General features: G+C 38.9%; 1 protein-coding gene across 4 annotated transcripts in view; it reads right to left on the reverse strand.

Moving 5' to 3' along the window:
* NCOA2 (nuclear receptor coactivator 2) overlaps positions 1–26,476 on the reverse strand; it is a 285,061-nt gene that overhangs the window by 159,984 nt on the left and 98,601 nt on the right. For all 4 annotated transcript variants that reach the window (XM_027561151.1, XM_027561153.1, XM_027561154.1 and 1 more), the window contains one exon: positions 20,973–21,029. The gene's annotated coding sequence lies outside the window, so the exon portion shown is untranslated. The remainder of the gene's footprint in view (positions 1–20,972; positions 21,030–26,476) is intronic.

Here is a 26,476-nt window from a genome sequence, read left to right on the forward strand (position 1 = left end):
ACACTATACCCTGATCTGTAATTCTATATATCTTCCTAATTAGAGCATGCTTTCCCTGGTGGCTCAGACCATAAAGCATCTGCCTACAATGCGGGAGACCTGGGTTCAATCCTTGGGTCAGGAAGATCCCCTGGAGAGGAAATGGCAACCCACTCCAGTACTTTTGCCTGGAAAATCCCATGGATGGAGAAGCCTGTTAGGCTACAGTCCATGGGGTCGCAAAGAGTTGGACACAACTGAGTGACTTCACTTTTGCTTTTTTTCATTTTCTATCACTCTACATTTTTGCTCTGCATCATCATCATCATCTCTTGCCTTTTTTTTTTTTTTGGTCCCAAGTAATTATCTTTCCTTTTCAAAAAAAACAAAAGTTACATGAGATGTTTAAGGATTCGCCTTTGAAGATGCCCAAGATGCTAAAGCTTTTCAGTTAAATGAAACTGACCCTGAAAGTATTTTAAACAAGTCCAAATCTCTGCGTGTTAAAATAAATTCTTTCTAAACTATATTTATATTGTCTCATATCCTTGTTGAAGAGTGTACTTTTGTAATATATTAATAGTAGTTTTAAAGGTTAGAGAGTTAAGATATTTTACTCCTATACTAAATGCTCTACAAATGCTAATTTTAGGTCGCATCTTAAGTTATTAATATTTTACATGCATTTGTTAATCAGCAGGATTTTACTGTCATTTCTTTTTTATGAATATATCATACTTTATCCATTCTCCTGTTGCTACACATTTAAGGGCTTTTTCTCCAGTTTTATGCTATCTTCTCATTGTTCATTTCTTGATGTATTTTATATGCCTGTTTCTACCAGCTGGTCTTCTGTTTTCTAGATAAATTAAGGGTGACTTTACTCCCATATTCATACTTTTAATAATAACTTTACTCAGATATTCACATATTATACAATTCAAATGGTATTAATTTGTACAATTCTGTGGTTTTTAATACATTCATAAAATTGTATAATTAACACCTCCATCACTTTTAGTACATTTTTATCACTCTTCAAAGAAACCTCATTAGCAACCTCTCTAAATTTCTCCAACCACAGCCCAGTTCCTGGCAACCACTAACCTTTCTATTTCTACCAGTTTGCCTATTCTGTACAATATGTGGCCTATTATTACCAGCTTCTTTCACCAAACATAATGTCTTCAAGGCTAATCCATTCTGTAGCATGTACCAGTACTTCTTTTTATTGCTAAATAATAGTCTATAGTGTGACTACACCACATTTTATTTATCTTGCTGATAGACATTTGGATTGTTTTCACTTTATGACAGTTATGAATAAGGTTGTTATGAGCATTCTCATGTTCATATTTTTATAAATACAGAAAATCTACTAATCAGTTTTTGCTAATAGCAGAATGGAGATAGATCACAGGGACCCTGGATATCCAAAGAAGACAAAGTCAGGTCATCTGTAGGACCTGAAATGAGTCCTCTACCCCTGAGTCTTCAATTACCACCTTCCCACATGGGTTTGATCCCTGGGTCAGGAAGATCCCCTGGTGAAGGAAATGGCAACCCACTCCAGTATTCTTGCCCGGGAAATCCCACAGACAGAGGAGCCTGGGGGGCTGCAGTCGATGGGGTTGCGAAAGAGTTGGACATGACTTAGCAACTAAACAACAACACACAGCAACCAAACTGCTTTACTACTGCTCAGCTCTGCATTATATAAGCCATCGGCTCTGCCACCAACTCTGTGCTCCCCTCATCATCTCACCTGGATTACTTCAATGGCATAAATGTGGCTCAGCCTCCAGTGCTGTCCTCCAGACCAGAGTATTCGTTCCAGAATACAAATTTCCTCAGTCCATTTTCCTGCATCAAACCCTTCAATAGCTCCCCAAGGCATTTAAGATGAAAGTAAAAATGCCTTTCTAAGGAACAGACTCTCAGATGATCTGGCCTCAACAACCTCTGCGGTCCTGACCTCTGACTATGTCTGTGGCATCTATAAGAAATTATCCTGGTAATTACCCTCTCTCCCCACTGGACCTTTATACAGGCTGCCCTCTCTGCCTGGAACTGCCCCCATGTCCCCATGGGTGCTTCCCTAAGTTACAGAACTGTTTATACTCCACCTTCTTATAGCCATCATTTCTGTGATAATATAAACTCTGAATGAGAAAAATTTGTGATTTTTCTCAGTTAGTGGTGTGGTGGTTTAGTTGCTAAGTTGTGTCTGATTCTTGAGGCCTCCTGGACTATAGCCCGCCAGACTCCTCTGCCATGGGATTTCCCAGGCCAAGAATACTGGAGTGGGTTGCCATGTCCTTCTCTAGGGGATCTTCCCACCCCAGGGATCGAACCCAGGTCTCCTGTACTGCAGGTGGATGCTTTATTGACTGAGCCACCAAGGAAGCCCCTGTAGTTAGTGGATCTAGTCCAGTGAATGGCATAGAGTGGATTCTCAACACATATTTGTGGTTGTGACGAGAGAATGTGACTTACTGGCATATTCAATAATTCTGATGAGTAAGTAGGACTTTTTGAGGCTTGGGCTTGAAAAAAGATGAGTGAAAAAATCCCATAAAACAACAAACCTTAATCTTGGCCTAGTCTCTCTCAAGTTGAAGCAAGTAATCCTCCACCATCAGGTCATAGGACGCTATCAGGAAAGAAACATTCTCTTTAAAGGGGAATGCTGGCTGTTAAAGTGATGAAGGCCAGAGCTGCCAAGGGCCTTCTCTGCCATCACATAAGGTCGTAATTGAAAAAAGAAACCAACACAGAACGAAAGTGGAGACAAAGGAAAGAGAGAAGTTTCTGGATGACATCATATAAATCTCCCATCCAGATGTGCCCAGAGCTGGCTGTGGCCTTGGACTTCCCAGATATGTGAGAAAATAAACTCCAGTATGGCTCATACTAGTCTGAGTGTCTTTTGGATGGCCCAAAGATTCCAGGGCTACACAGAACCATCTACCTGTGTTAGTCTCTAATTAGGCAGCAAAATAAATGACTATACTTATTTTTCATTGCTGGTGCCATTTTACACTCTATAAACTAAACATTAGTATAGTTGAAAGCCTAGGCAAAGAATATGCCCTCCGCTTAGGGATACCCTAGTGGAAGGCAAGATTCCTAGTAACAGAGCTGGACTCCAACTGCTTCCTTTGGTGGGTGAAACAAAGCAAGAAGGTTCCCAGAGCCGGGCAGAAGCCTAAGCCCCCTGGAAACTGGGACACCTGAAGCTTTCAGGATGATAAAAGCCGGCACCAGAATTAGACCATCTGAGAGCGGACCACAATTCAGTAGGAATCCAGGTTACTTACTTTAAAGTCCTGGACACTTTTTTTTTTTAACTGACACAAAACTACAGGTAAATCAAAATTCATTTATTTTCCAGGGAATCAACTTGATGCAACTAAAGGATCAGGTATGGTTATGTAGAATTCTTCCTCATTTCATGTAAGATGTAGAAATACTGAATTTTACACACAGTCCACCAACTACTTCCTATGGATGAATTAAGAAGGGCAGAGCCAGTTCAGCAGGTGTTCATGAATCCAAATTGGTTATTCATCTGAACTACATTTCTTTTCTTAAAAGATAGGGTGAAATATGGAAATTAAGACTTACTGTGTCCTCAGTGACTCATATGGACTACAGGAGAAAGAAAAGTATGAAGAATCAAAAAACTGGACTTGGGTGCAGGCACCTGCCTGTATGCCCTTGGAGCTTTTCCTGACCAAGTTTCAGTTCTTCCTCACAGGAGTTCATCCTATCCTTTACCACCAGGCCCCTTTCTCTAAAGAGCAGCTTTGCCTTACACCATTGGTGACTTCCCACTGCAAGTAAAAATATCAAGGGTGAAGGTCAGTGCGGGCTGAGTAGGAGCAATGTCACACCAGGTATAGCTATCTTCTGGGGGCACGAGGGGGGGGGACGAGGGGCACACGTTATCAGGCAGCCCGACTGTGGATGCTCCTGAGGAAAAGGCTCATGAAGCATCGTGAGTATATTAGGAACCCCAGGTGTGAAGATGCTTCTGCAGTGACTAAAATCCCTCTGCCATTCACAAAGCAGAAGCGGTTAGTAATACGGAAAACATGTGTGCCATAGATGAGGGGAAAAGGTAGGGGAATTGCAAGTGATGGGAGAATATTCCCAGAAAAGACTCTGAACTAGAAAATTCATCGCCCTGCTGAATTTTCTCGGGTAGTAGCGACCAACGGAACAATACTGAACAGAATTAGAGGCCTCCCAGCAAAGGGAGACGAACCCCAGAGTCCTGATGATACCACACAGCAGGTGTATTCATAGCTACTTAACTCACGGTGTCTGTTTAGAAAAAGCATTGAGCTTCAGAATTCTAGGTTTTCACGTCTGCAAAATGGCAAGTATATGACAAAACCACCATCAGCCTGCTCCTGAGATGATAAACCTGGTTCATTGTTTATTATTCAAAGACCTCCTAAAACGTATGACCATAATGTCCTATTTTAGTAAATATGACAATCTAAAGATAATTTCCTCTTCCTCTGTGATTTAAGACCTTGTGCTCCTTAGGACTACCACTCTGAATACTAGGTACCAATACAAAAGAATGGAACTCCATAAGGGGTAGGAGATAACAAACACGGAAGGTCTCTGGGCCCCCACAAATTCTTCAGTGTGTAAACGCATGTGTTATTTTCTAACTTCTTTTTAGGAGACTCAAGACCAATGTACAAGAAAAATATTATTATTAATTTCAGCATCTCAGCATGGGGCTCACGTTAATCTCAGTTCAAGATACCCAACTAGATGTATACAGATTGATTATAAAGGTTAAGAAAGATATGCACACATCTACTAATACAAAAGCACTTATCAAAAAAGGGGGCTGGATGGGCAAGAGAACTCTTCACTGAACTGCATCTGTACTACCAAGTAATTCCTATGAAATTAGGCAGGTCACTGGATTTGTTTTTTCCCCAACTGTAAAATCTCCCTTGTATAAATGACAAGATTCTTTCAAAATCAGGGATGACAGTGTCAGCTGGCTAGTGCTGAGTCTGGTATTATGTTGAATCCAAGTGACAGGATCCACTTCTGATGTACTGTGCCATTCAAAGTGACCACAGGTCCCATTTTTCTAAAATGCTAATACACTCATTTTCTGTGTGTACACTGAGTTCACTTCATATTGGATTTTCATTTTCACCCCAGAAGGCTCCCCTAGCATGGCAAGGCACTGAGAAAAGAAGTAGGGAAAGGCAGAGCTCACCCTCCGGCTTGCAGGCTCAACTCCACACTGCTCCTCCTCTGGTGAATGCCTGTTGTGCCCCAATGCTAACTGTTACCTTACTAATCGAGATTATCCATTAAAACCGAGAAAAGACTTCCAGAGATGTTCCAGGCAAGAGACAGAAAACGAATGGGGAATTTACACTATGCCAGATACTAGAATCATTGCTTTAGGGATACGCTACTTACTCTATGGCTTTCCCAGCAGTCCAGTGGTAAAGAATCCGCTTGCCAATGCAGGAGATGCAAGAGACGTAGGTTCGATCCCCGGGGCAGGAATTGGTAACCCACTCCAGTACTCTTGCCTGGAGAATCACATGAACAGAGGAGCCTGGCGGGCTACAGTCCACAGAGCCACAAGGAGTCGGACACAGAGAAGGCATGCAGCGGCACTTACACTGCACATTTCATTTCCTCCAAGCCCAAAGCATTTGTAACGCCCAAATGCTGTGCATTTTAAATGGTCATTCGTGGGTTTTGCTTTTTTAAGATTAACTGCAGGGTCACAATGGACTTCTCTTTGTAATCTAACAGATTCTGATGTATTGAGTCCAGGAAAAAGAAACAGCATAGCCAAGGTCTCACAGCCACGGGCTGGGGCCACTCTGATGAACTGCCCACTGGCTCTTCTGCAAGTCTGTTTTAGTCCTGCCTTTCCTAATGTAAGACACACAGCTGAGGACTGGGGCTTAAGTTTTTTATTTGCTATGCCACTGCTAGAGCAATCAGTTACAAAAGAAACAAAAAAAGTGCTCAAGTCTTTATGTAATCTACCTGGCAAATATTCTAAATTAAAGACAACACTGCTAAAACAGCAGTTTTGAATATGCCATAGCATATTTCATTTGGTGTTTCATTTGGTGATATTTTGAGCAAATTTTCTCCCTCTTTCTCACAAGTTTACTCTCACAAATTTAGAAATATAAATGTTCACAAAGTACTCCTTTGGAATAAATGAGTGACAGAGAGCCCCTCCTTTTAAAAAAATCACTCTCTCATTTCCTTAGTAGATGCCTACCAACAATGACAACAACTCTTGACAAAGGCAGCGTACACTGGAAATGTGATGGAATATTCACATGACTACCTGTTGGAGTCTAAAGGTAACATGCTTAATCACTGCTTTTTATTCCTCAGAACCTCTAGGACTCTGTGCTCCCAAACTAACAATTTGTGCAAAGCTCTAGTTGGGAAGAAATTTTAAGAATAAATGCCCTTCTCTTTCTTTCATTTCTTTCTTCTCCCCCTAGGAGGGGACTTTACAAGGTGTAAGTAAGAGGAAGTGAGGAAGTAATCACAATGAAAACATTTAAGAAAAGACATTTTAGTAAAAATACTCAGTGATTTTCAAGAGGGACAAATCCTAGGAAATTGACTTTTTAGGTGCTAACCCGTCATTTCTTAAAAGGTTTCTAGCTCTCATCATATTTATTTCTTCTTACTAGGCTAGAAAGGAAAAAATATAAAGGGGAGGGAACCTCAACTCTCTGGCCCACTCTCGCCTATCTCTACTTTGTTACTCAGTGCCTTGTCAGATCATTTGTGGTTACCTTGTGAGTTTCATTTCTTAAGTGATTGTATGTATGTATGAAAGTGTGTGTGTGTGCGCGCACTATTAAAGATGATTTCAACTGATTACTGGGCTCCTGCTCAGGAAAGAAGGCTTGCCTCTTTCCCTGCTGCAGTATAAGTTAAGACTTCTAAGGCTTAAAATAGATAGGAAACATCAGGAGGCAAAAAAGGAGAGAAAGGGTAGAGTCTATGGTCTGGACAATAGGTAGAGCTCAACTGGGAACTGCTGTTGAGATGCTGATCTGAAATTTTCAGAAATGTAACTCAACCTAGACTAGAACAGGAATCAGAGAAATGAGGAATAGAAGCCGACCATGAGGAAAAGGAAGAAAAGGAGGAAGAGCAAAGCTAATTTTTAAAAAGCAATGTTCTAAGTGCTAGGCATTGTTCTAACTGCATTACGTGAATATGCTCAATATGACAAAACCACACAGTAGAGAAAGAAGAGATGTCTTAGGGGGGCAGGGAGATGGAATGTGAATAGGAAGAATAGATTAGACTCAAGTTGATATTAACAATAAAGAGCCCTCCCTGAAAAGATACATGCACCCCAATGTTCACTGCAGCACTGTCTACAACAGCCAAGACATGGAAGTAACCTAAATGTCCATCAACAGAGGAATGGATAAAGAAGATGGGGTACATATATGCAATGGAATATTGCTCAGCCATTAATAAGAATGAAATAATGCCATTTGCAGCAACATGGATGTACCTCACTCAGTTCAGTTCAGTCACGCAGTTGTGTCCGACTCTTTGAGACCCCATGAACCACAGCATGCCAGGCCTCCCTGTCCATCACCAACTCCCGAAGTCTACCCAAACCCATGTCCATTGAGTCGGTGACTCCATCCAACCATCTCATCCTCTGTTGTCCCCTTCTCCTCCTGCCCTCAATCTTTCCCAGCATCAGGGTCCTTTCAAATGAGTCAGCTCTTCACATCAGGTGGCTAAAGTATTGGAGTTTCAGCTTCAACATCAGTCCTTCCAATGAATACCCAGGACTGATCTCCTTTAGGATGGACTGGTTGGATCTCCTTGCAGTCCAAGGATCTCTCAAGAGTCTTCTCCAACACCACAGTTCAAAAGCATCAATTCTTTGGTGCTCAGCTTTCTTTATAGTCCAATTCTCACATCCATACATGACCACTGGAAAAACCACAGCCTTCACTAGACGGACGGACCTTTGTTGGCAAAGTGATGTCTCTGCTTTTTAATATGCTGTCTAGGTTGGTCATAACTTTCCTTCCAAGGAGTGTCTTTTAATTTCATGGCTGCAATCACCATCTGCAGTGATTTTGGAACCCAGAAAAATAAAGTCTGTCACTGTTTCCACTGTTTCCCCATCTATTTGCCATGAAGTGATGGTACCGGATGCCATTATCTTCGTTTTCTGAATGTTGAGCTTTAAGCCAACTTTTTCACTCTCTTCTTTCACTTTCATTAAGAGACTCTTTAGTTCTTCTTTGCTTTCTGCCATAAAGGTGGTGTCATCTGCATATATGAGGTTATTGATATTTCTTCTGGCAATCTTGATTCCAGTTTGTACTTCATCCAGCCCAGCGTTTCTCATTATATACTCTGCATATAAGTTAAATAAGCAGGATGACAATATACAGCCTTGACGTACTCCTTTTCCTATTTGGAACCAGTCTGTTGTTCCGTGTCCAGTTCTAACTGTTGCTTCCTGACCTGCATACAGGTTTCTCAAGAGGCAGGTCAGGTGGTCTGGTATTTCCATCTCCTTCAGAATTTTCCACAGTTTATTGTGATCCATACAGTCAAAGGCTTTGGCATAGTCAATAAAGCAGAAATAGATGTTTTTCTGAAACTTGCTTTTTCGATGATCCAGCAGATGTTGGCAATTTGATCTCTGGTTCCTCTCTCTGCCTTTTCTAAAACCAGCTTGAACATCTGGAAGTTCACGGTTCACGTATTGCCGAAGCCTGGCTTGGGGAATTTTGAGCATTACTTTACTAGCGTGTGAGATGAGTGCAATTGTGCAGTAGTTTGAGCATTCTTTGGCATTGCCTTTCTTTGGGATTGGAATGAAAACTGACCTTTTCCAGTCCTGTGGCCACTGCTGAGTTTTCCAAATTACCTAGAGAGTATCATACTGAGTGAAGTAAGTCAGACAAGGAGAAGGAGAAATATATGACATCCCTTATACGTGAAATCTAAAAAGAAATTATACAAATGAACTTACTTACAAAACAGAGAGAGACTCACAGACTTAGACAACAAACTTATGGTTGCCCGGGGGAAGGGACATTTAGGGACTTTGCAATGGTCATGTACTCACTGCTATATTTCAAATGGATAACCAACAAAGACCTATTACATAGCACATGGAACTCTGCTCAATGTTATGTGCCAGCCTGGATGGGAACAGGGTTTGGGGGAGAATGGATACCTGTATATTTATGGCTGAGTCCCTTCACTGTTCACCTGTAACTACCACAACACTGTTAACTGGCTATTCCCCAATACAAAATGTTTTTGATGTTAAAAAAAAATTAATAAAAATTTAAAAAGAAAAAAAAAAGAAATAAAGTGTCCTCAAGGTAGGTTTTACTTCAATAATCCTGCATCTTTTCTCTGTGTCCAAGGCACCTGCAACTGACTACCCTTAAAAATGTAGATGATATTCTTATATTAAAGCAGTAACCATTAACCATTTCTTAAAACCTCTTCAACATGAGGTAGTATACTTCAATTAGAGAATCTATCAGATATAATATATTAACCTCTAGTAGGTAAATTAAAATCAAAGAATCTACTCAGAACTTAGGATAAACCCACATGTTACGGCTTCTTCCTGATCAATAAAAGCAGGAAAATTGATAATCTAGTTGGACTGGGCGTGGAGTGCAGTAGTCACCATTCTGCATTCTCAGGACACTTTCAGCTCAGATGTAACTAGCAGTTGTTTTTCTGTCTTTGTGGCAATTGAGTCCCATCCACAAGACACCCTGTGTTTCTCTTTCATTTCTAGCTACTCCCATTGTAATGATCCACAAAACACAGCAGAGTAGTAGATGTCACAGCAAGATAGCCACAGGTCAAGAGTGTGCAGAGGGACCGCCATGGGGCCCAGTGTCCCTCACCTTCCCACCCCGTACACCTGCTACAATACCTTATTCTGTATGTGTGGTTACATTGTTTTGTAATCCCATTTATGTAACTTAACATTTGTTCTCCATTTCTCTTCTTACATAAAAGATGTGGGTGGGACAAAGGCCATATATTTTGCTTCTGAAACCTAAAACGTTCCTATTTTACTCTGGGCACAATAACTGCTCCAAAATGAAAACAGACTAATTTGGAAAACACCACCAGTTGGCCAGGGAATGAAAAACAAGTCAGAGATTCACCTGATCAAGAAGTTCCATTTGCATCACTAAAGGAGGCGACTCGATCTGCGAAAGAGGACAGAGTTGAGGAATATATAGTCCTAGCTTCATATTCGAGAGCAACCTGCCCTCTTATATGACACTGATTAAACTCCATGAGTCTCAGAAATTTCCAAGATAAAATGTAGATAATCCAAGCTGAGGGGAGTACAAATTTGATGGAATAAGGTATACCTTAAGAACTAGCAGAATGTAGGTATGTAAGAAAAGTTTCCTTCTTAAAACTCCTTTATATTCTGATTTATAAAAATATTTCTACACTTTATTTTTTAAAGATGTGGTCAAGCCATTATTGGAGGGCATATAAAACAAAAAATGTTAAGAGGCAACAAACAACCATGAGTTACAATAGAGATAAGGACTCAGAAAGAAATCTGAGAGGCAGATTTCACCAGTGCTTTAAGAAATAGTATGAATTATCAAAACATTAAAGCCTATGTCACAGTATTAATTAAATTATTCTGTATTTGCTTAAAAAACAGCTTTGCAAGAAAAAGGAAACTCAGCTGTGAATAAAGTCGATTTGAGGTGGTAGGTAATTAAAACCTCTTTTGTATTTATGGTGAATACTCTGAATTACAACACAACAACTCGTAAGTGCCTAAAAACATTCTGCACTGATCCTACAGAGAAGCTGTGTGAAAATACTGGAGGAAATCTGAGAGGAAGGGGAGCCTAACTATTAAACATTTCATAAAATGTAAATGCCACGTCTGTTCATTTAAATCATGTTTATCTAAAATATAACATAGTCAACATGAACAAGAAACTGTACTTCAATATAAATTAAGCTGTCTGTCAAGTAATTAAAAGAACTCTCTAGTCACTCTTAGAAATATAACTTTTTCTAAATAACAACTGAAATTTGGTTTTGAATGTAACATTTTCTGTTCTTTGTGTGAAAAGGTCCTAGGATTTCTTAGTATGGGAAGTCTAGGATATACCTTTTTAAGATTCTTCTAGAAAACCTATTTTTAAAGAGAAGAACTGAAAAAGAAAGTGAGGTAGCCCTTTTTCCATCCATCAGACAAAACAACCCATGTTAATAAAACATCTAAATCTAAATCCCACTGAATGAATTATCTGTGTAACCTCATTTGAAGCCAAAGAACAGCTTAACATAATTTCTGTGACCTGCATTTCCCTTTATTAATTAATGTCAGATAATCATTTCTGATACTGTATACAATTTAGCAACTCCGTGGGCTCACAGAGCCTAACTGGGAGAGGGGGACGGCCAATAAAATGCTAAGCCTTGTCACATTTTCCCCCAAACTTAGGTTAGCTTGAAACTTTATTTATTTTGAAATTATTATCTTTCGTGTGTGTTTGAATGGTCTGTTTATTTGTTCTTTATTTTTTAAGAGAACAAACTCTCATAGGCAAAACACTACCAATTTCAGACTGAAGTCCCAATCCTGCATCTAGCTAGCTAGCTGGTCTAGGCGCACATCACTGGACAGGTCGCTGGACTTCCCAGTGCCTTCTCCCCCCATCTCTAGAGAGAGACGGTAGCAGCAGCCACTTCCTAGGCCTCACCTGACGGTGTGTGGATTATTATAGGAAGACCGTAGAGAACACTACCTGGCACATGGTGAGAACAATATGTACGCGAGGAATCATAAACGATCTTTTACTTCCGAGAACTTTCTATTACATTTGCACTAGGATTTAAAGAGGATCTGTGTTGACAATACCTGGTTCCACATTTATGTCTCTGTGATGAAATCACATTGTGGAATGGCCTGTAACTGTGACATTTCATCAAATATAAGTAAACTATACATTTAATTACACAGATAACACTTAAGTCTTCATTTGTGTTCATGGCCTACGTTCTACCTGTTTGGGGTCGCCTCATAATTATCAATCTTTGGTAATATGAGTTACTGAGTGAGTGAAAGTCACTCAGTCGTCTCGGATTCTTTGTGACCCCATGGACTGTAGTCTGGCAGGATTCTCTGTCCAAGGAATTCTCCAGGCAAGAATACTGGAGTGGGTTGCCATTCCCTTCTCCAGGGGATCTTCCCGAGCCAGGGATCAAATCCAGATCTCTCGAATTATAGGCAGATTCTTTACCATCTGAGCCACCAGGGAAATCCCTTGGTAATATAGTAATGCTCTTTTTAAATAAAACAAATTTATCTATCTAGTGATACACTGACAGAAAAGTTACATGCACATATATGGGCAGCAGTAATATTAAAAATGTTCTATGAACAAAACGATGAAAAAAAAACAAAACACTACCATGTTGCTCTATATAATGAAAAAAATTCTAATGAAGTAGGATGCTTCCAACTCAATTTCCTTCACATTCTTGATCCACATCTTTCGAGTACTTCTGATGAAATTCATTTTGTACTATCTGACGGGATCAGTTAATCAAGTTTCCTTTTCTGAGATAAGAATCATTTTCCTCAACTAACATAGAAGGTAGCACAAAATGTCTCTGCAATTGTTACAAGATTCAATTAAAAGCAGGTGAGTTGAAAGACACCAAGTTCTGTTTCACTACAGACATTACGGCCCATTTGAAAGCTTTGAAAATCAAAAGTGGTTCAGTCTCAAATTCAATCAAAGAGAATTTAGACGTGATCAGAACATACTTCAATTCCTGACACAAAGAATTATCCAGATTTGAAACTCATACAAAACATGCAAAGGTCAAGAACCATATCTTGCCAACAATAATAGTAAATGTTTGTTTTTTCTTTTCTCTCTACCCCTCAAGGTAACCTACATTTATCTCTACTTCAAAACACTGTGAAAACTTTAACTCATGAAACCTCATTGTAGCATATAAACAAATGATCAGGTATGCTATTTTCATAATCGGCCCTTGAAATTTAGTATGAAACAGGACCCTTTAATCAACAGTAACCTCAGTAAAAGTAACGACAAAAACACTGAAGGAGAAGTACCATAATAAGCCAAAGATACCACATTTGTGGAAATAAATACATAATAATAAACAAATGCCTCTAGGGTCAAGGATGGTCAATTAGGTAAGCGTAAAGCTCCTGGTGTGGCATTCCTGGACCCCTTAGGGCCAGAGGACAGCCACCAGGGAAGAATATCCGTGGGGATTGTGGCCAATGCTGCAGACACCATTTGGCTCTGGCGTTGAACAATTTTGATGATAGTCACTGTGGTGTCAAAGAAGAAAAGTTTTGTCTTTTTCCTTCCTTTTAGAAATAAGGAAGAAAAAATTAAAAGATGGGAAATAGATAAATAAAGTGAGCACACATTATGGTTTAGAGCAATATGAACTGGAATTTAGGATATGTTAAAATCACAATATATTTAATATATTTAAAAGATAACAGCAGTATGTTACAAAGACTAAGATTTAATATTTTCTCTTTAATGAAAAAGTTTGAGATGGATCTTGACTTATAAATATATCAGTGAACAAGTTCAAAGAAGTAATAACTTACCTGTTGGACAATTAAGATTTTATGAAACTTTGGGAATATTCTGAAGGGGTAACAACAATAAACATCTAACTTCTACATTAGGGGAAAATTTTAATGTTCCAAAGCATCTAGCTTCAGAGAAAATCTAAAATCAAGATTCTACTGGGTTCATGCACAAAATCTACTATTGTATATAAGTAAAACTCATAAAACCAACTTAATTTGTCTAACAGATGTTTAATTCAAGTCAAAGGAAATTTCCATTTCCATTCCATTCAAATATAATAGAATCAGTAACCACCATACAGTTTTCAAACTTTATCTTATAACCTAGCAAATAGTTTATTTTCTGGACTGTAATAAAACTGCCATATAAAAGGAAGAATTAGAAATCTAGATCAAACAGCCTTTTTAGTGACAAAGAACTCAAAGAAACTGCAAGGTAAACTGTTTCCTCCAGGCTTGATTTTCTCTATTCTAACTTAAGCCACCAATTCAATAATTACAACACAGCTGTTTCTTCAAAGGTATTCTTTCATAGTTTAGGTGAAGAAGTCAAAGTCTTGGTATTCATATAAGCACGGGAAAGTCTTTTACAAGCTCACCCATTCATCTGTCTGATGAAATTTACCCCAGCTCATCACACCCATGCTTTTTAGTCCTTTGCTCTTCTCAAGGAGGTATAATAAAACTGGGCTCCAATGCCGTGATATTGACAGCTAACAGACTACCCACCCTTTAAGGTGAAGACCACAAAATTTCAAATGTACGATTTCTGCTCATGTTAGAATTTTATCTAACTGGCACCAAAACCACAGCTAAAACTGTGGTTTAAAGAAAGCAAAGGCCTCAACCAATTCTAAATCAATTCAGTATTTTTGAATACTTCCAAAAGCAGTAAAGGCAAATAAGTCTACAGACTATGGCACAACAATCTCTCAACCTTGCCTGGAGACATATATTTAAGAGATCCTCCGAAACTGGACTACATACATCTATAGTATATGGTTAAAAAGCCATTATTAAATGCTACATATTTCTTCCTTCCCCTTGGCTCTTTTTGGATGGGAAGGCAGAACTGTAGCTGTGACTAGAACAAAAAAATATATTTCCACTAACTGAAGAAACCCATGATTCACTCATGAAGTAGCACACAAGGCTTTGACAAACCAAATATGCAAAACTGGGTTAAAATCACAAGTTTCAAAATTCACTGTTAATTTCTCAGGTTATGTCCAATTTTTCTGAGTCTCAAGCTAGCAATAGAAGTCTCAACAGAAATCTCTATATCCCAACAGCAAAGAAACATAGAAAAAAAGAAAGGGAGGGAGGGATGAAGAGAAGGAAGGCAAGTGCTACATAATCATTATGGATATGGATAATTTTATAAATAAATGTTGAATTTATCCCTTACATTTAGATGCTATGAACAGTGGAAAACAATATACATGATTTGTGCTTCAAAAATAAACTATGAGGTGTTAAATGGAAGCAGCCTGATTTTATTTGCTATTTTCTCTTTAAGGAAATTCTGGCAAGGTCAGCTGACTCAAATTCAACACCTGTCCAGAAAATAACATACATCTGTCACTTTTTCCAAAATGAAAGTGAACGGCATAGCTAAAATTCCTTGTGTGTGTATGTGTTCAGTTGCTAAGTTATGTCTGACTCTTCGTGACCCCATGGACTGTAGTCCACCAGGCTCCTCTGTCCACAGAATTTTCCAGGCAAGAATACTGAAGTGGGTTGCCATTTCCTTCTCCAAGGGATCTTCCTGACCCAGGGACCGAACCTGTCTCTTGTGTCTCCTGCATTGGCAGGCAGATTCTTTACCCTAGTAACTGACCCACATCAAATGCCACGCACTTGTTACTATGGTGGCACAAATGTGCAATTCTGCTTATCGCAGACTTTCTCCCTAAAGCTAACAACTCTATTATTCAGGTTAAGTAGAACATACAACTTTGAACTGAAATCTAAAGGCCAGTAACAAAAGAAGGCAAGAGAATATAAGTTTTATTAATATAAACAATCTGCAACCACTTCTCCCCACTCTCAGGCATACATACACCTACACTACAGATCTCTACTTCTTTCTCAGAAGATTCTAGCTCCAATGCTACTTCTTCTAAGACATGCTAACTCAAAAGATTAACACAAGGTATAGACTGGTAATACTTTCGCTGCTGCTGCTGTGTTGCTTCAGTCGTGTCCGACTCTGCAACCCAATAGACGGCAGCCCACCAGGCTCCTCTGTCCCTGGGATTCTCCAGGCAAGAACACTGGAGTGGGTTGCCATTTCCTTCTCCAATGCATGAAAGTGAAAGTGAAGTCGCTCAGTCGTGTCCGACTCTAGCGACCCCATGGACTGCAGCCTACCAGGCTCCTCCATCCATGGGATTTTCCAGGCAAGAGTACTGGAGTGGGGTGCCATTGCCTTCTCCGGCAATACTTTCGCATTAGCCATCTAATCCCACAAGCTGAGAGTAGCTTTTCAGAGGAACCTGAAGTGTCATGCTATGCATGCTAAGTCGCTTCAGTTGTATCTGACTCTTTGTGATCCTATGGACTGTCGCCCACCAGGCTCCTCTGTCCATTAGATGCTCCAGGCAAGAATACTGGAGTGGGTGGTCATGCCCTTCTCCAGGGCACCTTCTGGACCCAGGGATCAATACACCTCCTGCACTGGTAAGCAGGTTCTTTACCACTAGCACCATCTGGGAAGCCCTAGACTGGCCGTACTTTTAATTATTTTCAAAGAATACCAGCGATGCCAATAGAAGTCACACTTAGAATTTATCAATTAAAAAAACACAGTGCTCTCCCAGTGAAATCTCTCTACAGTGAAATTCAACTTACAGCCCAATAAACATCGTGATGAATTTTATAAAAAGTCATGTTTTAAAACTGCTGCAACTCTAAGTTTTGCTTTCTAGCATTTGAATGAACCATAAAAACCAGATTCTGCCCTATTTCTGGTAAATCTTTCAACAATGCACTGAGCTGACATCACTTTGCTTGTCTGGACCCCTGCTCTACACGCAGACAGCCTGGACTCTGTCTCAACTTCATCAAGCACAACACACCTACCTCCCAGAATGTGCACCTTCCGAGGAGCACACTTTGCAAGCACTGCTGCCCCCGTATAAACAGGACATTTGTTTATGAGGGACAGCTTTTGCTGTTGTTGCTGTTGCCTTGATCTCTGCCATAGATTAAGACTTTCAGCAGAAGCAAACATATAATTCAGAAATCAAGGCTTGGTTTTCTTCTTTAAGAGAAAGATCAGAGAGCCAATTCAATGGGGAAAGGACCTGCAAGGAAATATGGAGTTAAATATGCAACAGTCCTCCTTTTCCAGTTTAACACAATGGGGTAGGTATTCTTTATATTTCCCATAGCACTTAGCATAGACTAACAGGAAATAAATAATTAATATTCCGAAAGAGAAGAGAGTGAGAAGGAGGGATGGCCTGAAGGTGAAGGGAGGGAGGGAAGAGAGAAAGGAAAGTTAATGGTGCTGAACGAATGTAGTTTCACGGGGAAAAACTAAACCAAGCTGTTTATATGAATGTGTGCATAAAAAGGGAAGAAAATGGAAGAGGAAAAAATGCTTTAAAAACTGGCATGTCACACAAATAGTTTCCAATTGTGGCTTTGTGTCAATAACACCCACTGGAAGATAATTTCAACTGACCAGTAAGCCTGTTTTTTCCTGGGTCCATTCTACATACAAGGAGCAGAGGGTTCTACTCAGCGGGGTGGGGATGGGCTCAGGATTCCAGTTTGAATAGCTAAATAGCCGAGGGCATTTTATCAACTGTCAAAATATTTATTTTTCCAAATCACAGTGCCTATACGGCTGACATCTGAAGGAAATACCACTAAAATAGCAATACAGTTAAATGCTGGCAGATTTTTGCCTAAAGCATTTAAATATTAATATACTGCATTTCTGTTTAGAATAATACTGATTTTCTCAGATATATAGTCAAATCAAGCTTTCCTGTCTTCATGGGAATTTACACACCTCTCAGTTAAATCCAACACCTAATTACAAATCTTTTCATACCTATGAGCAAAGAAACGATTCAAAATCCAAGAAATACTCATTTCAAATGTATTTCCAACTAGTGGGGACATAATTTCTTTTATGTCTTGATACATGTAATATACTGTTTAGTGTTTAGCACTGAGTATACAACATACCACAAGAGGTATATCATGCTTTCCTGTTCTTTGGAGAACTCTCTCTCCATGTTGGTACTGAAGAGTTGAGATCTAACCTAGCATGCATGAACAACCTTCAGCCACCCATCCCATTCTGTGCCCACCTCAGATATCTCTATTGTAGAGAAAATAAACATATATAAATCCACAATATATATGACTCCACAGTGAGCCCAGGTTTCCATAGCAAAGGGGAATATTACACTTCAAGGCTACATTGTCAAAATAGATTTATCTAACGTTCCTGTTTTGACTACCAATTCTGAGAAATTTTTATTGGCCAATCTTAAAAATGCTTAAAATGTGAGATTGCAATGGCAACACTCACGAAGCTATAGATTAGGAAGCACAGTGCAGGCAGCTAAAAAAATTCTTTTTAAATTCCAACTACAGAATTCTCCTCCACTATACTCAAACCTGGAATTTGCATTTACACTCAGAGACAAAATCCTTTAGGAAAATGTGAAGAAGTATACTTAACCATGTTTTCAAATCAAAATTTCAATATTCATTCACGTACAGAATCTTATAGGACTTCTCTGGTGGCTCGGTGGTAATGAAGCCGCCAGCCAGTGCAGGAAACACGGGTTCTATCCCTGCGTCGGGAAGATCCCCTGGAGGAGGGCATGGCAATCCACTCCAGTATTTCTTTTCTGGAGAATCCCACAGACAAAGGATCCTGGCGGGCTACAGTCCATGGGGTCACAAAGAGTCAGACATGACAGAGCGACTAAATAACAACAGTATACTATATATTTGAGACTCAAAATATTTCTGTATTATATATCCTACTCAACCTTGAAAATTAAATAAGGAAAGCTGAAGTTCTTTTCTGGAAAGATAAAGAAGGAAAGATAAAGTTCTGATTTATCTCAAAGTTATGTCACTTCATTTCTTAAATAATTAGAGTAAGTCTCTATAGAGACATAAATTATGACACCATCCAAGATAAGGGTTCTAAGTAATTCTATAGTCACAATATTTCACACAACCTGTTCTCTGTAGAAGTGATTTACCCAACAAATCACAGATGCCACTCATAACATAGTATTTCTAATACCGCAAGGAGTAAAGAATTCTGATTCATAGGATACCATATTTTTTTAACAACAACAACAACAAAATGAATCCAAATGGCTTTTTCCCATGCACCTGCCCCCCAAAAGTGAGTACAAAATTAAAGTGCCAGAGTGGGACTTTAAATTGTTTAGGGCATCATTAAATTTCAAATGAGTCGTCATGTTATACAGTTTGAAATAAAGGTTAAAAGACTTACTAATGAAATGTAAGCAAAATATTCCATAATATTTGATTTTAAAATTAATTTTAAGTCCTCAAATATGAATACTATGTTCCTATATTACATTTCTTGCCACAAATATGCTTGTATTTAAGGCTACTTAGGCAGAAAATGGACCTCAGGGGTTAAGATCAAAGTCTTTGGAGTGGCAAACTGCCACTTCCTTGATATGACCTTGAAAAAGTCACTTAACCTCTCTCAGCTTCCATTTCCTTATCTGTTATTCTGAAGATAATGAAGAGCACTTACATAATGCCTGCCACACAGTGAGCGAGCTATAAGTAATAACTGCTGCTATTTAGTATTATCAAAGGAATCTCTGCAAGTTGCACTTGCAAATTAGATATAAATAAGAAATGGCTGTGTCATTCCCAAAATTTAACTTTAAAAAAGAAAAAAAGGCCTAGAGGTTAGACTTAGTTCTTTCTATAAATGAAAAACCACGATGGCAGAAGGAGAGACCAGTACTTAAAGAGGGTCAAACAGATCAAAACACAATGCATACAAAAAATGAAAGGTAACGAACCAACGGTAGTGCCTAACATCCGGGGACTCTTAGAGAATAACCACCAAGCACACAAGGCAGCAGCTGTGTCAACGTATGCACACAGCTACCTTCAAGAATGAATTCAAACAGCAACAGAGAGGGTAGAAAAATGGCCCAAAATTCCCCTCAGTCTACAAAGAGAGCACAACTTAAGTAAATTACATTTTGTATGCACTGACAGGTAGTGGGAAAATTGTAACTTGTTTGGTTTTCAGAGATTAAAACTGGACAGTTAAGGTCAAATAAACTTTGTTCTCCATAAAGGTATCATACAACATTTCCATTATGGCAGCGTGATGGAGTAAGGAGGCGAGAAGCTCCCATACTTGCGTCAGATTTATCCATCACTTAATCCTAAGAACCTACTAGGGTGCTGACAAAATACCGAATTGGAAGCATTATCCTCTGACTTCTACCCTGATTAATCATACCTGAGTAACACAGGTAATTTCTCTGAGCATTTAAGAGCTCTATATTTAAAAAGTATGTGATAGAAATTAATTTCATATTTAGAGAAAAGTATAAAGAACTATTTCTAGTTTGTATTTACAGATGCAGAGTTCAATGACTCTGAATATAAATCAATTCTTAATATCTATTACCCAATAATTACTGTAACAAACATTTATTCAGTCTTTCCTATTCAATGAGCACTATTCTAAGGGCTACAGATACTGTTTTTAGCAAGACAAACGTGGCCCCAATGTTCATGGAGTTTATATTCTAGTAGGAGAGACTAAAAATAAAAATACATCACATGATCATAAACATTATGATAAAAATAAATCAGAGTTGTGTGATAAGGAGTGATTGGGAAGCTATTTCAGACTGGTTGGACCAGAAGAGCCTGCTCGTTAAATCTACCTGTATAAGACTGAAATTTGCTGCCAGAATCTATAGCAACCACTCTTTTATTTACATATAAAAATAAGTATACACATTTTGCCAGGCTATGAAATTATAATTCACCTCATCCAATGGGTAAATGTAAACTCTTCCCAACTATACACAACAAACACTGATCAACAGCTATGGTCCTTTTACCTTCAAATATCATTTCTAACATGTGGATACTGAATCTTCATAATAAAACAAATGTAGACCAATGTACGACATTTTAAAATTCACATTCATTTTATTTATATACTATATTGCTCAATTGTAAATAATTTTAAATGTTTGATTATACTTAAAAAGTCAGAATATACCAACAGGAAAGCTTACTTTTAACTCACCTGTGACTGTACACAGTGCAGAAGATCTATAAATGTGTAGCCAAATCCAAGAGAAATCTGCAATAAAAAGAAATGAACAAGTATGAACAAAAAATGCAGAATCCCGTCAGACTCATTAGATTTGGTATGACTTTTTATAACCAATGTAACTAATACTCAGTAAAAACATCTCTCTACTTAATAACTCACTGATACCATGTAAATCAAGAAGCAGACTTGCTGCACAACTTTTATTTGTCCACACTAATATAAGACACAAGGCCACATTTCAGTGTCTTCCAGTTCAGTGAATTATGAGGTGTCTACCCCTCAAGTTTTGAGTTCTCAACATAAAACATATTACATTTTCTGGTAGCTGCTTGTCTAATCCCTAGCACTTCACTGAATAAAAGCAGAGTTGGCCCGAGCTACCCATTTTTACACGGCACTCCTAGTCTAATGACCACCCCACAGTAACACAGTGCGGAAGGGATGTTTGCCAAATGAATGAACAAATGATTTAATTAAATGATTAATTAAGCTCACATACTGATCTTACTTTGCTGTGATTTACAGTTTGCCTCTATGGAAGAGAATGGCTTGAAATTACTGAAATAACAATCTGTCATAACTGCTTAAACCAAGACATTCAAAAGTGAATAACTTAAAAAAGTCTAGAGTATAATGATGCAACAGGGAATTCCCTGGAGTGTCAGTGGTTAGAACTTGGCTCTCACTGTCAAGGGCCCTAGGTTTGATTCCCTGGTCCGGAACTAAGATCTTGCATGCCACACGGCAGAGCCAAAACAAAATTTTAAATAACCATAAAAATGATGCTATCTATGGCAATTTGCAGAAGAGTGGATAAGAAAGTAAGAATTGAACATTTTCAATAATGAGGGCAACAGCTCCCCAAGTTTCTTCTGGGTCTGTACCCTTGAGAAGAAAGAACTTAGCAATGAAGGACCACACACTTCCTCTGACCCACACAAGGGTCACTTACACTGCACCTAAGGAGTTTCCTTCAAGATGCGCAGCCCAGAATACGAACATGGCAAATACGTGCCTATGAGGTTTTATGTGTATGAATGTTCACCACTCTTGTGTACACTACAGATCTAAGAAAAGCTGCACGACTGCTACTGCACGACTGCTAGTGGTATGTTTTCATTTTAACTATTATGGGCTACTGGATTTAATCAGCTTCAGGGAGTGTTTTTAGAAACTGAGCTACTATACTTTTTTCCCTTCAGGTGACACCAATCTGTAATAATTTATACTCTGAATCATTATCAGGCTTGAGTATTAACTTTCTTCTGAGCCCTTTATTCTTTAGAATAAATAGAACCTAACAGTAAAAAAAAAAAAAAAAAAAAAAAAAACAACTAATGTTAATTTAATACTCAAACTGCCATTGTTCTAGGGCACTAGAAACATCTGATTTTCATAACCTGAGAGGTCTAAAGGGGAAAGAAATGGGGGAAAATGCACTTTCATTTTTACCAGGACCTGCTCAAGCTGGAAATCATCATATATGAGGAAATGCAGCTAGGGAATCAGGAAGAGATGATTCATGAAAAACAAAAGGAAGTCTATATGCAAATAAGAAGTTATCATAGTAAATAAAATGAACAGATTCTCCTCCAGTGGTAGTCCATGAGCAGTGTGCAATAAACTGTTACATAATAGGGGTCATCAATTCTATACCATGCTCCTGGGGGTAAATATACTCATTATGCTGACCTACTTAAGCCCATTCTAAGTCTATACCAACAACTAATTTGCTCAAGGACATCACACTATGCAACAGTCAAGAGTTAAAACTTGTGATATGAGTAGAAATGATGACATTAAACAATTACGGCTTGATCTATACCATTCACAAAGGCTTTTCTGAATGTGCTAATATAAGGAGGAAAAAGTGCTAATGAATCCAAACTAAACAAAAATACATTAAAAACATGAAGACAGATGATACATAAAAACATGAAGACAGTATATTATGATACCTCGGTGTGACACTTTAAACCAGAAGAACTAATAAAATACTTATAAACATAGAATTACAAAATGTTTTCTAAGTCACCGTCTCTCTGTCTGTGTGCATGCTTGGTTGTGTCTGACTCTGTGAGCCCACCAGGCTCCTCTGCCCATGGAAATAATAGCTGTTTAAAAGTGACAGTTGGAGCAATGACAAGCCTATGAGAAACCGGCATCTTCCTACTCTTCTGTGAGCCCTGACAGTTTTTAGGAAGCTCCTTTAGGAGTTTCAAGGCAAGAGGAGCAGACTGCCCTGAGCCTGGCAGAGTGACAGAAGGACAGAGAGGAACCTTGCAGGAAACGACAGAGGGATACACACGTCCTCTCTCTTACAACCACTACTATTTCCACTGTATAAACCAAAAAGGTAAACCTCCTCTCCATAGAAAAAAAAAGCTGCCTGGAGCAGATAAAAGAACCTAGGGCTAAGATCATCAAACAGGTGAGATTTCAAAACCTGGCTCTCTCACGTGAATACTGCTGCTGTTAATATTTCCATCACAAGCCAGCTGCTTAGGCGTGTGACCTCAAAAATGTTATTGTGGACTCAACTATCAAATGAGGATAATGTCCTCTCTGCACCACCCTGAAAGTATTAAATGAGATAATTACACAAAGCACTTGGTACACGGCAGGCATTACACATAATTATGATTCTGCCAAGTGTGATTCTGCTAAATGCTGCTAGCTGTGACAAGTAACTCAGTACAATGACAAGCCTAGCCTAGCCCAAGTAAAACTGATCTTTCCTGAGACGTCTTCATAGCTTTCTCTGCCCATAATCGCCCAGGCGATGCATAAATGTGGGAGTCTGATGGGATTCCCCTCGCCCCGCCTTGGCCATGCTGTGCAGCAGGCAGGACCTTCAATCCTTGACCAGGGATTGAACCAGTGCCCCCTGCAGTAGAAGTGCAGTCTTAACACCGCACCGCCAGGGAAATCCCCTGCTGAGACATTTTTGAATGAGGACTGGCTTTAAAACTAAAAGCGGAAAGATAATATTAATACCTGATTTCAAATCTTACAATAAAGTTATAATAATCAAAGAGGTAGGGTACTGCCATAAAGATAAACAACAGAAGACAACAGAGTCCAAAACAGGCTCGCACATTTATATCAATCCATATTCAATAAAGGTGACATGGTAATTTAGTGAAGAAAGGGGCAGTCTTTCCAAAAAAATGATACCAAAAACTGATTATACATATGAGAGGGAGGAAGAACCTCAACCTTTACCTTGCACTATGGAAAAAGTCAACTCAAAATGGATAGTATCATAGATCTAGAAATAAGAGCTACAAAGCTTGTAAAAGAAAGCAGTTGGAGAAAATTACTGTGGATTAGGCAAAAATATTTTAGGTATGATACTTTAAAGGCATAAAAGAAAAAAAAATTGTTTAAAGACCATAAAAGGAAAACACAAAACTGAATTCCTTTATAATTAAAACTTCTGGGCTTCCCTGGTGGCTTAGTGGTAAAGAATCCACCTGCCAATGCAGGAGACACAGGTTCGATCCTTGATCTGCGAAGATCCCACATGCTGTAGGGCAAGTGAGCCTGTGCAACACAACTGCTGAGCTTGTGCTCGAGAGCCCAGGAGCCGCAGCGACTGAGCCCACGTGCCACAACTGGCAGTCCGCACGCCCTAGAGCCTGTGCTCTGCAACGGGAGAGGCCACCACAAGGAGAAGCCCACACACTGCAAGCAAGAGCAGCTCCCACTCGCTGCAACTAGAGAAAGCCTCTCTCAGCAATGAAGAGCCCAGCCAAATAAACAAATAAAAATTTGAAAAGTAATAATGTTAAATCTCCTGTTTTTCAAAAGAAATAATTTAACAAATGAAAACACAAGCTACAGACTGAAAGAAAATACTGGCAAAATAATTATCTGAAATTATGTATTTAGAATATATAAAGAGCTAAATACATAATAAAGGATGTACATAGAATAAATAAAGGACTCTCACAATAATAAAAGATAGTTCAATTTTTTTAATGAGAAAAATATGTTAAGATATTTTATATATATATATCTCACAGGGAACGTACATCAAAAAATATTGGGTATCGTTAGTCATTGGAAGTCAAAATCAAAACAAAATACCATAGCCCATCCAGTAAAATACCCAAAGCATTGCCAAGGATATGGAGAAACTAGAACTTTCCCATTTTATCCCTTGCTGGTGGGAAAGTGCAATAGTACAGTCATTTTGGAAAACAGTTTGGAAGTGTCTCATCATCTCACCCAACGATTTCACATCAAGGTGTGTTTTCATTCATCTCAGGGACAGAGGACCATACAGAGAGTTGTACATGAATGTTCTTATCAATTATGCTGAAAAAAATTCAAAAGTTTCAGTTGCAGAATGAATCTTTTTCAGAATATGGTACATTCATACAATGAAATACGACTCAACAATAAAAAAGGAATGGATAGCTAACGTATGCCACAGCATGAATGAGTCTCAAAAACATTTTGCTGAAGAAAGAAGCCGGACACAAAGACAACAGACTACATGATTTCACTTACTTGAAATTCCAAGAAAAAGTAAAACTACAGAGACAGAAAACATACCCGTGGTATCCTGGGTTAGGGAATGCAAATGGGGACTGACTGAAAATGGCAGGCCACCCCAGTATTCTTGCCTGGAGAATTCCATGGACAGAGGAGCCTGGTGGGCTTCAGTCCACGGGGTCACAAGAGTCAGACACGACTGAGTGACTAAACCAACAACCAACAGTAGCAAACGGTGGTGTGAGCATTTGCCAAGGAGAGCGTCAACTAACACAATTACTTTGAGACAAAAAGCAAAAGAAAAAGAAATCAGGACTGAGCTAACATCACTTAAAAAAGATTGTTGGCAGCATTAAAGAAATAGGTTGATGATTTTTTAAAAGGCAGGGGAGAGTTAGAAGGAGATGCACTTGATATTTTATTTGCTTGTTTAAAAAAAAAAAAAAAAAGTTAGGAACAGAGCCAGAAGAAGGAAAATAAGCCAGAAAGAAAATGAAGTCATGTGTGTATAACCGTGGCTAAGACAGTACCTTCTAACTTAGTAGTATAAGGGAAGGGCCATATCTTGCTGTTTGGGTTTAATATCACCACAAGTAACAACTATCATTGAGAGCTCTGGGCAAAGGGCTTGAAATGTGTTACTTAATTTAATCTTCCCAACAATCCTATGAGGCAGGTTACTGCCACCATCATCACTCCTTTGTAGATTCAGAAACTTAACTGAGATGAAGCCCAAGGCTACATAACTGATACGGCAGCAAAGCCCTGGATTTGAACCCTGAGTCTGACTGCTGAATCAGTTATACTCTTACCTACTAGGCTATTATGAAAATGTTGATAATGTTATCATTGTTGGCAATTTGATTTGAAAAAGGTGGCCCAAAATGTGATCAGCCTGAAAACAGCCGCCTTGAGTTTTTGGTATGGTACCAACAAGAGTTTTTGGTATGGTACCAACCCATGGATGCAGG

This window comes from Bos indicus x Bos taurus, chromosome 14 (genome assembly GCF_003369695.1).
Source record: "Bos indicus x Bos taurus breed Angus x Brahman F1 hybrid chromosome 14, Bos_hybrid_MaternalHap_v2.0, whole genome shotgun sequence".
Lineage (NCBI taxonomy): Eukaryota > Metazoa > Chordata > Mammalia > Artiodactyla > Bovidae > Bos > Bos indicus x Bos taurus.